At 32.9% G+C, this 14,750-nt stretch overlaps 1 long non-coding RNA gene across 2 annotated transcripts; it reads left to right on the top strand.

Moving 5' to 3' along the window:
• The first annotated feature begins 340 nt into the window (after positions 1-340).
• Positions 341-3,817, top strand: LOC141452569 (uncharacterized). 2 transcript variants are annotated; one of them, XR_012457457.1, is made up of 6 exons: positions 341-1,690; positions 1,772-2,260; positions 2,338-2,535; positions 2,748-3,018; positions 3,171-3,320; positions 3,483-3,817. It is a non-coding gene; the product is annotated as an uncharacterized lncRNA (long non-coding RNA). The 2 variants fall into 2 exon arrangements; XR_012457456.1 differs by having other exon boundaries at positions 1,772-2,535.
• Positions 3,818-14,750: the final 10,933 nt, after the last annotated feature.

Raw genomic sequence — 14,750 nt, 5'->3', positions numbered from 1 at the left:
ATCCGCTCTGCAAATTGATAATCCACTTGAATCTTTATTAATTAATTAAGAATTTGGAATGCACCTTAGGATGAGGCAATTTTTATTTTTTGTTCTACAGTGAAATACATTATTCCCTCAAAATATTGAATTCTTCTTTAAGATTACTCCAGTTCACTTAATTTTATTCTAGAAGACTAACAGAAAGGCTTCTAATGACAATTTTAGGTATATCTTACTTACGCTGGTTGCTAGTCTTCAGAATTAAGTTTACAGCGTCAAGCAGCTTCAACTAGATTCTAATTCACTTGCCACGATTCTTATTATTATTATTATTTCCACGACTGCATGCCATTACTGATTCCAAATAGCCTTTCTAATATAGATTATAATATAAAAATGCATCTAATCAAGCTGGCCGTAGAAGAAGAGGTGATTTCACACCTCTCTTGCAATATAAACGATCTTTTGCAAACGTTTTTCTGATTCTCAAACATTTTCGTGACAATTTTATAATTTTTTAATTATTCACGATTTAATTGTACCAATAGAAAGAATATTAAATCTTCTTAATGTTCGTGATGATTATGTGAATGAATTTAGTTGTTTAAAAATTATTCTTCCATAATTTGATTCTCTTTCTAATATTTTCTTATTTCTAAAAGAATTTGCAGTGGTATTTTAATCTTATGACACTATAAGTGAAATTTAATTCGAGCAAAATCAACAAGAGTCAATTTTTTTGGGGGGGCTAAATTGCATCTACAAAAAAGTACTTATACAATTTGCAATTTAGTGACCACATAAAAATTGTGTAATGATGTCCTAGCAAACTGGTACGCTGATAGACACATCCCATTCTCCAGATCTGGATTGAACCCACACTATACTGAGTGGACTGTCACCATTTTAAGCGGCAACTTGAGTTGCTTAGAGCGGGAACTGGAAGAGAGGACGTGAGCGACAGGTTTAGTATGACTGAAGAGGGACGGATCAATTTGGAATAAATGCGGTAGTGAGATCATTATGGTGCCTATTATTAGAGAACTAGAAAGGTGCATTAATGATTCGTTTGAAGATTTTCTAATGTAACAACTTTTTATGCTCTTTGTTGGTCATAAAAATGATTTGTAATCAGTCAGTTTTGTATGTGAGTTTACAGTGGAATTAGGTATTTTATGCAACTCTTGTTTATTTATTTTTCTTCTCAGTTATCTACCCAGAAAGCGAACTTGATTGTGTTATTTTTTGATTATTTCTTTGATTTTATCTATCGTCTAACTGAGTCAGCAAGTGTAGTGCGAGACGGAAACATAAGTGAAGTAGAATTCTCTACACCACTCTTATTAATCCACCTCTGATAATGGATAAACGTCCGAAACCTGTCGAGGATTACAATTAATAGGCGGTGTTATGACGGTTACAATCAAAAATACGTATTATCCATCATTGCGAACCTATCTACATTTTAACCTGAGTTATTCGTCAGACCAGTCGGGCAGTTTTGTTGAAAGTCACTTCTGGATCCTAATTTACATTAATTAATTCGACATCTTGAGCATCATTCAGTCATAAGATCAAAGTGATCCTTAAAAATCGGTATCGTAAGTCATAGAGAGTAGCGGTATTGTCCAGCATAAGTGTTGATCTCAGTACTAGCGGGTTGGTGATGTCTGTAGTATAAATGGAACACAAAATGGAGAAGAAATAAGTCAGTTTCAGTAAATAAGTGAAGTAGTCAAGCATTAAATAAATATTATTGCATAAATTCTTTTCAAATGTTGTGTTGTAGCATAAGTAACAGTGGGAGACAAGATTAAAAATCAAGAAATTATAATGAATGGAGCAAGAGGAGGGTGAGGTAATAATATTCATATTCGTTAAGGTATGGTATATATTACACATAAAAGAATATGTGAGCATGAAATGAAAATGTGTACACTATTATTTATAAATTTAGATTCAGGGAGGAGGGTTTAGGTTAGATGGGTTTGAATAGTTTAAGAGATTGAGGAATAAAACTCAAAAAATGGACCATTATGCGCAATAATAAACAATAAAGCCGGTCCATAATGGGGGCAATATATTGCCAGGTTATGTGTGAAGGTTGTAACACATAAAGGAGAAAAGAATTGAGGCTGGATATATACATATAGAAAAGGAAGAAGATGAAATGAGTGAAGAGAAGAGTAAAGAGATAAGCATAAAAAAATAACTGAGAAGGAGGAAAAAGATTTGTTGATGAAGAGTGGCGAGTATAAGTGAGATGGAAAATTAAAAAGTAAATATGAGACATCTCATGCAAGATCCTAAATTATTTAAGTATTTTTTTTTTTAATTTCTATTCTCTTTTTACAGATATTTATTTCTTTTTTCTTTGTAATATTTATTCCAAAAGACACATATATTCAATCTATATAAATAAAATATGTTGGTCAATAGACAAGGATGAGTGGTTGGTGGTAGATGTTAGAAAGAAGCAAGAATGGTGTAAGATGCCAGTAAATATGCCAAGATCTACTTGGTCCCTATTGTCCATACCACGGTCGATATCAGGTAATTTGTATGTAACTCCGGGACACTACTTATACTAATCTACTGCCACTCTCTCCTTCACTTTGCTTCAACTTCTTCACACTATGCTAATACACACCTTTCCTTTACACATAACTTCCCACCTTTATATAAATTAACAATCATAATATAGAAAAGTAATAATTTTTCTTTTCACGATCCTGTTTAATATTACACTGGAAAATATTTTCAAGGTATCATTGTATACCCGACCATCACGATGTTTAATCGAACCAAGTAAATATCTATCTGAAGACGATGTTGTGGTAATGAAAACCAAAACTTTGAAGACATTGGTGCTGACTTGTTTAAATGAAAGATAATTTCTAAGCCTAATTTTATAGCTATTCTATAGGCTCTCAAGTCCTACGAAGTTAACTGAATACAGAGTGAGACTGCCTTAATGGACATTCTAAGAAGCTTTAGTATAATTGTCTGGTTCCCCGGACATCCAGAACAAACTAGGTAATACAATTTTTGATCTGAACAAAGCAACCAGCAATTAGTTGAATTTGTTATCTTTTGTAATCCAAACATTAGGAGAATATAAGAGATTTGGTTTATTTCAAGGAAGTCGCCACATGTAGAGTAAACAATTTTCTGCTTTATTACTTTAGATACAGAGCGGTAAGCTCATTGGTTTAATATACCATACAGTCCTGAGAAATTTTGGATTAAGAAGGTGAAAAGTTAAGGGCACTGGAAAGGAAAACCAACTGTTTGTGAGAAGGGAATTTCAAAACCACTTCCAGAACAGCACAAGAAATGTCAGAATTAAGCATTAATAATTAACTCTTATTAGTTATTAAGTTATTAGTAAAATTTTAAAACTAAAGTAGAGTAATGCATTCAAATTTAATGAAATATTAAACAGAAATCATCTAGATTTACTATTAAATAAGTACATTTTATGAAATTTTGTTCTTTAGGGGCGAATAATTCTCCCTGCTGTTGATAGATAGCAGCGCTTGTGTTGTTTCTTCACTTCGGATTTGAATTCCGCATCAAAAAGGCTGCAAGTCACAACTTTAACAAATTCCATAGTTCTTTCGTTTTTAAAATTTTTGTGATATCAGCTTACGTTACTAACAACAGCATTGGCAGAACATAGTTTTTTTTTATATAAAATTGATAAAAACAAAATTCCTGTGCCAAGAAAGATATGCTGTATTCTAATTGAATATTTTTGTCATTAGAAGCATGAATTTTGAGAAAATCCATGTTCTTAATTATGTACTCAATTAATGATTATGCTAACAAGAAATAAACAAAAAATCTTTTAAAATTTGGTATTCTAATTGACGATACATGTCCTCCTTCTTTCTATGAGAAGATGTTTTTTCATTTATTTCAACACAATTTGCAGTTAACTTTTCTTTTCATAAATCCAAACTCGTTGAGTATAATGCTAACATTTATATAAATTTCTCTTTAACAACTAAAAAGTGTGGTGTTTAATGTCATAAAATCCTTTCCACAAAAACTTGAAAGAAAAACTAAAAGAAAAATGAAGTGGGACGTCGCGACTGCTGGAGGTGCCCCTTGTTGTGTGCATTTACAGCTTACACTACGAAAATAAAACAGATCTCAGATCTGGATTCTCCTATTATTAAATAAATAATGTAAAAAATAGTAAATAAGTCGATCAAGTTAATATGAACCGTGAAATATATCAATTTTATTAGAAAAATATAAAAATTTTAAAAAAATATGCATTAAGAGTGTAATCTATCCTATTATTTTTGCTGGAGAACAAAACTATAGTACATTTAGAAGGTCATATCTACTTTTTAAGAAAACCCACTTCGTCAAAGAAGAAGAAGAAGAAAAAAAAACTAAACACGCCATAAAATAAGAGCGTTCCGCAAGTTCTTTTGTTGGCGGTCTGCAATGACAGCATTATGTGCAACATACATCTCCGGTGTTCTTCGCTTGCTCCCTGTTATTAGGGACCAAAAGTACCGTCTTTAATTATCTTTTATTACACAGCATATTGCGACATTGCACTCACCAAGTCAATTAAAACATTTCACACAGAAGGGCAACAATAAAAATAGTATTGACTTACCGTAACAATAAGAAAAGAAATAAAAATACTAAAAAAGATTTTTTTTTAATGATTCTGTTTGATTAACTCGTCATTGACAGTTGCTGATCGACTAAAAGATATTTCTATATTGTTTAGCTGTTGCAAGTGTTAAACATGAAGATGAAATGCTAAGTTAATTCCATTGCTTCTTAAAAGATCTATTGCGGCTCTCTTGAATTTTCATTTTTGCACATAGAATCTTTGTAATGTGTAAAGGTGTTTATGGAAGTTAACTACTCAATTCTGTATGACTATTAAATTCTGTAAACTTTATATGTATTAGGGGTTATGAAGGAAAAGTTTGTTTATGTCATTAGTCTACAACGACGTCAAGATCCTAGAAGAAATGAAGACTCTCAAGATATTGCCCAAGCTAAAGCATTAGTTATTTTCTAAGGAGACAAATGTTTTGTATTCATGATATGACCACTCCCTAGTTTGAAGACATTGGTAATAAATGATTTATTGGGCTTCCTTAGATATAAATGTTCGACAGTTCATTATACGCGACTGTAAATATGAGTGATGGAGGGTATGATTTTTGTGTAAATTTTCTAAACCTGAGTGATTGTACTCAACATCTATCTCAGCAAACCCTTATTATTTTTTTATTAACTTACGGGGAGAGAACTGGATCCCCACAATATTGCAACCTGAAGGTTTATTGTACCAAACTTCCAACTAAGAGGTGTGTTGTGTGAAGCCAGACTGGTTTGAATAGAGCAGTTAATCCCTTCCAGCAAGATCTGCAGTTTCGTAAAAAATTGAATCCCTTCTTCAACTAATAGAGGCATGGGCCGTATTGTTCCAAGAGTGAAGAAATTAGCATACATCTTTCACAGTACAAAAGACAGTCTGTCTTGAGCAAAAGTAAGTTAATACTCGAACAAGTGGACAAGCCTCAATTGAAAAAGGCAAGAAGAAAAGCGCTTTACTACTTATTTCATGAACTAGCAGTGCCAATAATAAAAGTGTCGTTTATGTAATCACGGACTTAGTAAAAGTCACGTCCGGAATTTATGTATCTTCAAAAATGTAGAGTGTGAAGTTAATTCGGTGAATTATATCATTTCAGCAACCTGCGCTCAACACTATTTTGCAGGTGTTTTCGTGAAGTAAGGATGCTAAGAGGAAATTAGTAATCTTCTTCCCCATACGGAAATGAAGACATTAGTATTAATCTTAGAAGGATGAAGATTAATTTTCAACGGCCAAAATGATCTTCACAATGTTACTATTAATTTTATTTAGTAAAGACAAAATGCAATTAAGAATACACACAGCATTAAGATGTGACAACAGTTTTATGGCTAAGGTGACGGTGTAATATCTCAAAGAGTTAATCAAATTTTAATGGGAGTATTTCGAAAGAGAATAAGAAGTAAAAATTAAAAAAAGTAAAGAGAAATTTAAATAGATTACACATATGTAAAATAAAATATTTATAATGATAGATGATTAAAGAAATAAAAAACAAAAAGAGATAATAATGTTAAAATAAATAATTGAAATTATAAAGGTGACAGTTATAGTACTAAAGAAAAACTAAAAAAGTCAATTAAAAATTAAATAATTATTCCCTGTGATCTCATTATTAAACATGGCTAGCATACTTCTAGGCTAAAAATGTACACTTAGAATTATTCAACATTGTCTTTAGGAAAATTTTGTGTCGGAACAATTCTAAACATTCAAATGTTTACAAGAAAACAACCCTTCCCAAAAGGCAATTCTATAAAGCCCGATGTGAATATCTGAAAAAGTGGACCCATGAAGCTTACCGCAATAAGAGTATATTTGAATAGGTGATTCGTTGATAGGGGTTAGTTGCAAAAGCGATTAAACAAGTTTGTTTGCGGTTCCGCTAAACCCACATCTTTTAGGCTGAGATTCCTGCAAAAAATAGTCTATCTACTAGAAAAATAATTTAATAAATTTAAATATTTAATTAAAATTGTAACTTATAAATTGAAATTTTTTTTAATTTGTTGGCATAATTCCACAACTATTTATTAATAATTTTCTTATTTTTGATAAATTCATTGGTCTAAATTAGTTTTTATGTTTTTAGATTATTAAGAATGTGGTATTCTCGTCTCGCTCTTCAATTTAAAGTTCTAGTTGTACTTAGTGTGCTTTGCTAAAGAAAGACGTGGATAGTGTGATAAGCCCAAGGGAGCTCTAAATATGGTCAGCAATACTACTACTACTACTACTACTGCAGACAATGAGGTACAAGGGTATGATACAATCTGGTATTAGCCAGAAACCTCTAGGACATTCCATTTCAAGTAGGATATCTATTGGTCCACAAGGGAATTACATATATATGTACATAAACATACTATTCTGCATGCTTTTATCCATAAACACACCCAGCTATTTATTTTTAAATCAAGTACTGATTAAAAACAAAACTTATTTTTAGTATATACTTATTTAGTGACAGATTTTGTTAATGAAACTTTATTAAGCAATTTTTTTCACCTAAAAAGGTATAAAATACCAGAAGTCAAGAGAATAAATTATAAAATAAACGATACTTTCATAACATTTAATACTAAGAATCTCTATTTCATCTGTTAGTGTTATATAAGATTTGTTTGGGATTCAACTGTAAAGCCAAATCAATGACGATCTGAAAGATCTGTGGGGCTTCTTTTCTTAGCTGGCAGATTGCAGGAGTCCACAATGCAAATGAGTGAGTTAATTGCCTGTAGGTTTGCTAAACCCAACTAACATAGTTGCTATGCATCAACTACGTGAAGAAGTGTCAGTTTGGCAGAAACCCAAAATTCAACTACGGTAATTTAACGATGATGGATGAAATTCCAAAACAGATCAGGAAAACAAAAAACATTCGTTCTACGACGGATTAAATCGGCGATATTATCCTGATTGCACTGCTGATTTAACCACATTGCCAAAAAATTATTTTTTAAAAATGATGTGAGATTTGTGCTGAAATTGAGTATAATGAATGTTATTATTTTATTATTATTATTATTATTAACTTGCAGAACTTGTTTACTTGTAGATTAACATCTTTTTACATCTCTTCCATGGACTGGTGCCCTATTATTTTGGACACTGCCCATTTCAAACGCACTCCAAGCTTTTTATTTAAATATTCAAGTTTAATGGAAAAGGAGATCAGATTTACTTGAATTGAATTAAGCTTTCGCAGATTTACATTCACATGTTGCGAACCCTTTTTAATTGTGTTGATTACCATAAGAATGAAGAAGATTCTAAAGCTTATTGTAGCGTAAAGAAGAGATAGATCGCAGAGTGGAGTAGCACGTTGCCAAAGCTTTCTGATTGTCTTAAATGTGCATGTGTGGAATTTCTCAAGTCACAACCTAGGGGAAATGTGTGCTGTTTAGATTTGGCTCATCGCCGGGTTGTGTATCTCCGACTTCTACAGTCGAAGACGATGCCAAGCTCTATCTGATATAAAGTTTTCTTGATATTGTTTCTTGTTTCACACAACACACTCATTCTTCTAACATGAGCTTTATCTTTATTAACAAGTTATAAATATCTGGACTTTGCAGAGTTACTTTAAATTTTTTCAATCGCCTGAAGGTCATGAGAAAAAAAGCTTTCCGTCCAATTGATATTAGATACTAATTAGTGCCAGATATAGTAAGAATGCAAGATAAATTTCGACGGTAGAAAAAACTACAAAAAGTAAAATATGGACGTTAAATTAAAAGTCATTCGCTAAATTTTGAGAAATTGGTAATTAGAATTGACTTTTAAATTTTACTATCATTCAGGCTTTATTTTTAGTTTTGTTTTAGTGACAGCAGGAAATTATCTCAAACCAATTGTACAAAATCAACATTATGAAATGTTGAAAAACTATCTTACTGTGTCCATAAAATGTTTGAGTTTCCTCCAAAAGACAGAGATTTTCTTAGGCAACCGAAAAGACCATGAATATCTGTATAACTGGTACAAAGTTTTGTGAACATTGTCAACGATATTGTAATAAAATTTAATCGTTCAATTAAAAAAGTAAATTATAGTAATATGCATGTACAACTACATAATTAGGTGGCGCAGTTGGAGCAAACTAGTAAACATAGTAAACTGTAAATCTCCCTTATCAAACATTAGTTGAAGGAACACCCATACCTCTTGTTTGTGTTTTGATCGTTCAATTTGTAAAGTCTTTAAATCTGCATGATTTGTTCATCCCTCAGAACCCTATTGACGCGTTTTTTGATTACGAATTTCATTCTCATTCCCTTACTATAATCTACCACAAATTTATATATTATGCGAATATAATGTGAGGCTGTACAGTATGATTGACATTTTTAAATTTTCTTTTTCTTTTACTCTAATTGTTATTCTTCATCACGTTGATATTGTTCCCGCAGGGGGACACATTTAAATGTCAAAACGGAAATACCAGAAATGAGCTTTGTATTGAAACAAAATAGTACAGGGTAAAGTATGAACTAATATTAAGGGCATCCGGAATGGATGAGTAAATCGCCCTACATAAATTGGGTTGCAAGCTATGTCGTACAATTGTGGTTTACTATTCTCGTACCTTGTACCACCCCCTCACTATACAACGTTCTTGCTCGTTCTCCTCTCACTTTATTCCACTGTATGGCCAGAGTCGAGATAAATCTGTTAAATAATTCAAGACAAGCTAGCGCAGGCAACATGACCAATCTCCTGTGGGATTGACGCCGAGACAATGTCACTCGTTCACCAGTTAGTTCACAATGAGGGGAATTCTGCTACCTACTGGACTATGTATGCGTACGTTAAATAAATTCTACTACAGCGTTGATGTTCCAATAATTTATTCTCCATTGTCTTAATAACAAATTTAAGTAATGCTACTAGAAACAAAATAAATTTCGTATCAAGTCTAAGATGTCACCACATTAGATTTGACTCAGGTTTTTATCTAATGAGTCGTAGAATAAGTTTGTGATTATAAAAAATTATTGTTTTAAAAAATTGCATTTATCCAAAAACAACATTCGAACATGGGCGACCTTCAGCCAAAAGAGACTTATTGTGCCAACCCTAAATAGTTCTAGTTGAAGAAACCTCAATAAGGGGTCCAAGTTTTTCACTAATGGTTTTTACTTAGTATCTCCTATGGTTTCAAAATGCAAACTATTGGAACGCAATCAGACAGTTCAGTTTCCTCTCTGTTGGACATTCTACGGAGATAAATTTTGAGCCTGTCATTCCTAAAAATGCATAAAACAAGATTGTCAATGTGAAAACTATGCCTTGTTTGGACTAAGAAGGCCATTTACTGATATACCACAACTTTTTTTTTGTCTTTTGAAGGTATATCTTTTGCCTTGACAAGCAAAGGCTGTTAGAATAAACTTTACTATGTCGCGCCCTAGCCCTAAGTAAATATCTTTCCGAACAAAATGCCAAGGACCATAAGTTGAGGACCTACCCATGAATTTTGGTGGATTTAGCATCAACGTAAACTTGTTGGTAACTATAAAAGTTAGTGCGGCTCCCTTTAGAGATAATAGGAAGGCAAACAGAAGCATTTTAAACCTTCTGCTTATTTATGTGGAGAACCCTCGATTGTAGGAATACAAATTGGTCGATTAAAAAAACAAAACAAAATCAAATTGATGGAACTTCCTTGTTGAGTTCCAAAATGAAACTAACCATTGTTAGAAAAGAAGTAGTGCTGCACGAGAGACGAGACTTGAGCAACCGAGATCGAGACATGATATATATCTCGTCGAGAAATCTCGGTCTCGTCTCGGTTTTTCAAATATTAATTTTTAACTACAAAATTATAAAATTGTGTTCTTTATTAATAAATAATCATTACGGGTATTGAATTAATTATTAAAAGTTACGATTTTATATGTTCAATATTACTACATCTATTTGACTTCGAATTACATAAGTAAAGTAAGCAAAGTAAAGTAATCGCCTATTTTTCAGGCGGGGCTTTACGTCCAACTACCAATTAGGTGTCGCGAACGGAGGCGACTAGCAAACTTACTTTACTGTAAATTTCTTCTACTAACCATTAAATAAAATCCAAGGCCTAAGACCGGGAATCGAACCCAGTACCACAATACTCATTAGCTTCGCAGGTCTCGCACTATTTTCGTTTTTAAGATACTCTTTGCCTAAGCATTGATACATAAAAGAGCTTTTAATGAGTCAGAAGTTAAAGAAGATCTTCTATTGGTCATTATCATCGCAGCTTGCGAAAATAATCTTTCCGATGACACTGAAGTTGCACAGATACTAAAAATATCTTTTGCCATTCTAGACAAATTTTTGAAAGAATTCTCAAGTGTTTTCCACCATTCTAAAATGACAACGTCTACTGTGCTTGGTCTAATTTGGTATAATTAATTATTTCTGTCTTCCATACTTCGGTGATATTTGCTGATTTTTGAGCAAATGGTGCAAAAATATTGATGCAGTCGTCGTCGTCGTCAAAAGGTGAATCATCAGATTCTTTATCTTCACCAACAGCCATAACTAATAGAGCGGGAAGTTTGTTGGGAGGTGTATTTTTTATTTCACGAATTAACTTGTTATAGTAGGCAGATATGTTATTTGGGTCTTTCATTTGGCCCGTTTTTAACATCTTTTTGAAATTATATAAAGATATATAACAGTAATAGTAACATATGATGCATTGAAGTGTAAGTAGTTGTCTTCTTTTACACACATTTTCATTACCAATATATAAATTAAAATAATTATTAGAAAATAATAACATTTTTTGAAAAGATTATTAATAGCAAACCACTTTTAATACTTAAACAAAAATTCAAAAAAACTGAGACCGAGACCGAGATATCTCGACGAGACCGAGACCGAGATTTGAGCGACCGAGACCGAGACCGAGATCGAGACTGCATAAAGTCTCGCCTCGTCTCGGTCTCGTGCAGCACTAAAAAGAAGACAGATTAGTAAGGACTTCAGGACTCTGCACACGGCTGCTCAGATAAGAAGCATCCATATTATTTACGGAAACCTGTCGTTGAAGTAATAGCGCAAGAATTCTCCTCTTAAGTAGTAACACTCTAGGGGAAATATCCAGTGAGGCGGCGAGGTCAGGATAAAGGAAAGCACAAGATTGAATGACTGATAGAAAGCTGGGTTAAAAGCCAAGTTTTTATCACTGGATTGATTTCCAGCTATACTAAGGATAGATGGTGTATATCCTCTACTTCTGTATTTATTTAAACCGGACATAGATGAAAAATGGTTGTTACGGTTTATCATTAAAATATAATAGCGACTAATCAGCAATTTATTTAATAGACATATATTATATGTATATATTAAATTTTATAAGTTCAAAGACTTCCAAAAACTTGTGCTCATTGGTTGGCATTTAAATGAATCAGTTGATGTCACAGCAAATTAATGATCTGCTCCTCCCTTTCTTCTTGCTGCATGAAGCCATATTAATCTTATTTAATGATTTCTTTAATTATTTAATAAACAAGTTCAAGAAAAGAAGATTCAATGCCCACCATCCTTTAAAGACTGCACTGCAATAAATTTCCAGGATACACACAAACCTGTACGAACCTGTACCTTATACCAACCACAAACCTGTACGCGGGCCTTTTACCTTCCAACATCTTCTCCATGTGTTTAATCGGCCCTAGTTTAAATGTCATCCGTTTCGCTTGATATGTTAAGAAAATTTTAACCAATCTTTTGACATATATCAAAAAATGGTTGGCACTGAATTAATTTCAACACCAAAATCTACCATGGTAAAAACATAAATTCCCATTCCTCCCGCCAACTTGTACATAATATTTCTTCTAGCCTTTCCGCCCGCACCATTCCAGATATCCTTTCTTTAGTCTTATGTTCTAGACAGCACCCAGTTGAGATCAAGTCCGTCAATAAATCAACTCAAGAAGGGAGAGGCTAGAGAGTACCGCCATCATTATATCAAATGGCCTCTCGCTAATTTATGAGTAGGTGGGAAGGTGGTGCTTTTCTCGCGGATCGTCCTCATTAGCCGGCTTTTTCCTGTCACACATGTGACAGTGAATTATTTATATTTACAACTTGTATCTATACACACGCTAGGCTTGTAGGCTAAATATCTTTCTCTTAAGTCTTATCAACTAAATGAATATTAACATCGTAAAGTAGATACAAAAAGAACTTGAATACAATTTATGGAATACATTGTGTTTAAAATTAATGAAATTCTCTTAAAAAATACTTGGCGTTCTTAAGCAGATATAGCATCTAAATTGAAAGCTTGACAAAAATAAATACAATTGCAGTCGGATGAATCTATCAATTAACAACAAAAAAAAAAGTTTTCTTCTACAAAATGAATCATATTTTTTTAAGAATATATTTCCCAATAAATCTCTAAGAATATATTTTTTGTTTTCATTAATTTCTTTGACACTAATCCTAGGATTCAAGACAAAGAAATTAATAGAGTTTGATGAAATATTAGAGATGAAAGTATGGTTAATTATTGTGGCGAGGAAGGCTAGGGCAGCATTTTCGTTTCTGTGTTCATGTCTCCTTAGATGAACTTCATTAAAGTTAATCTTGTATATTAAGTTTGTTTGTTGTGAAGGGACGTGTTCGTGATTTTTGAGTCATTGGTTTTGCTTGGGCTGAATTTCATAAAGTTAAGGCAGCAGAACTTTTTCTTACCAAAATAAGAAATAGTGAAAAAGCTTACTTTATCCTTCATATCGCTTCTGTAAAATATTTTTACTTTGTTTATGTACAACACAGGGGGAAAAGATAGCATACAAGTTTAATATATATATATATATATATATATATATATACATATACATACATACATATACAAAATGTTCTTGTTATTTGTGTTGCATCGGTCTGGCAACATCTATCCGGTTTGATCGGCTTGGGCAAGTGACGCCTCCGCTGGCATCTAGTTAGGGCGGATCACACTTTACGAGCTACGAGATTCTACTTTGGCCGACCCAATGTGTTTTCCATCACCCTCTACCACCCGCCCAGAGTATGTAACTGCCAAACCAGCAAAACATAAACTTTAAACGCTCAACAGATAGGAAAGGAGATAAGAAGACTGGAGTATTCAGGGGAAGATAGAGGCGGTCTGCGACTGTTTCACGCCTCACCAGTGAAGCTCTTGGACCTATCACTATCTGCCTCTAGCGCGCTCACTCGCCATACTATCCATCTCATTCATATTATTAATATCTTAGACAATGATACAGACTCGAAAGACTTACGATCGACTTACTAACATATCTAACTTTCTTACAAACAAGGCCTCTAGTCTCCCACCTTCACAATCTATGTAATTATGACCAACTTTATTGTTTTAAAGGATCAATAATTTATTCAGATTTCCCATATATACAAACGTGACGTAGTATGGAGAATACTTACGACCCTTTGGAGATTAGCCCGCAGATATTATAATATATATATATATATTTAGATTTGTGGTTCGCTTTTATATCCTTTTATAAGTATTTATTGGCACTTTTTTTGAAGCTCAATTTATTTATTAGATATAAATGTTTGCGTGATCAAGATTTCTTAAAATGAAACGTATGAACCAATGCAGTGTTGTTTCTATGAATTTATAATGTCCAAATTAAAGATTATAGGATCTTAGAAGTCAAAAGTTTGTTTTTATACAGCTTTGTATGTAAACAATGTTGCAACAGCAATGATTTGTCGTCTATAATTAATTTTACAGAGAATATATGATGCGAATTAATTAATCATCTATTATTGTTGTTAATAGTCGTCCTGACGAGACTTTATGTCCCATCACTTGCTACTCTTCTTACTGGACAGTAGGAACTAAACTGGTTACTTTTTTTGCCTGATTGCTTTTACAGTACCTGTTTACATTATATAATATTTTTAATTTCATAGCAGATGGCCCTGTTAAGTAACAGAAACAAAAGGAGCTAAAGGGGGTTAAACTTCCAGTATATCACAATCAGTGAAATGTTGTGCATCAGGAAAAAAGAGAGGAGTACGTATGGGATGGTTGGGTTGCCTTTAGGATGAGCTCGACTGATTTATGTCATCTCCGCTTACTTGTTAGGCACCGCCTTTTACACTGATT

The sequence above is a fragment of the Rhodnius prolixus genome, unplaced genomic scaffold, assembly GCF_049639745.1.
Source record: "Rhodnius prolixus isolate KJV_2025 unplaced genomic scaffold, Rpr scaffold_3, whole genome shotgun sequence".
Classification (NCBI taxonomy): Eukaryota; Metazoa; Arthropoda; class Insecta; order Hemiptera; family Reduviidae; genus Rhodnius; species Rhodnius prolixus.
Note: the sequence above shows the minus strand (reverse complement) of the source record. Positions and strands in the feature narration are given on the sequence as shown.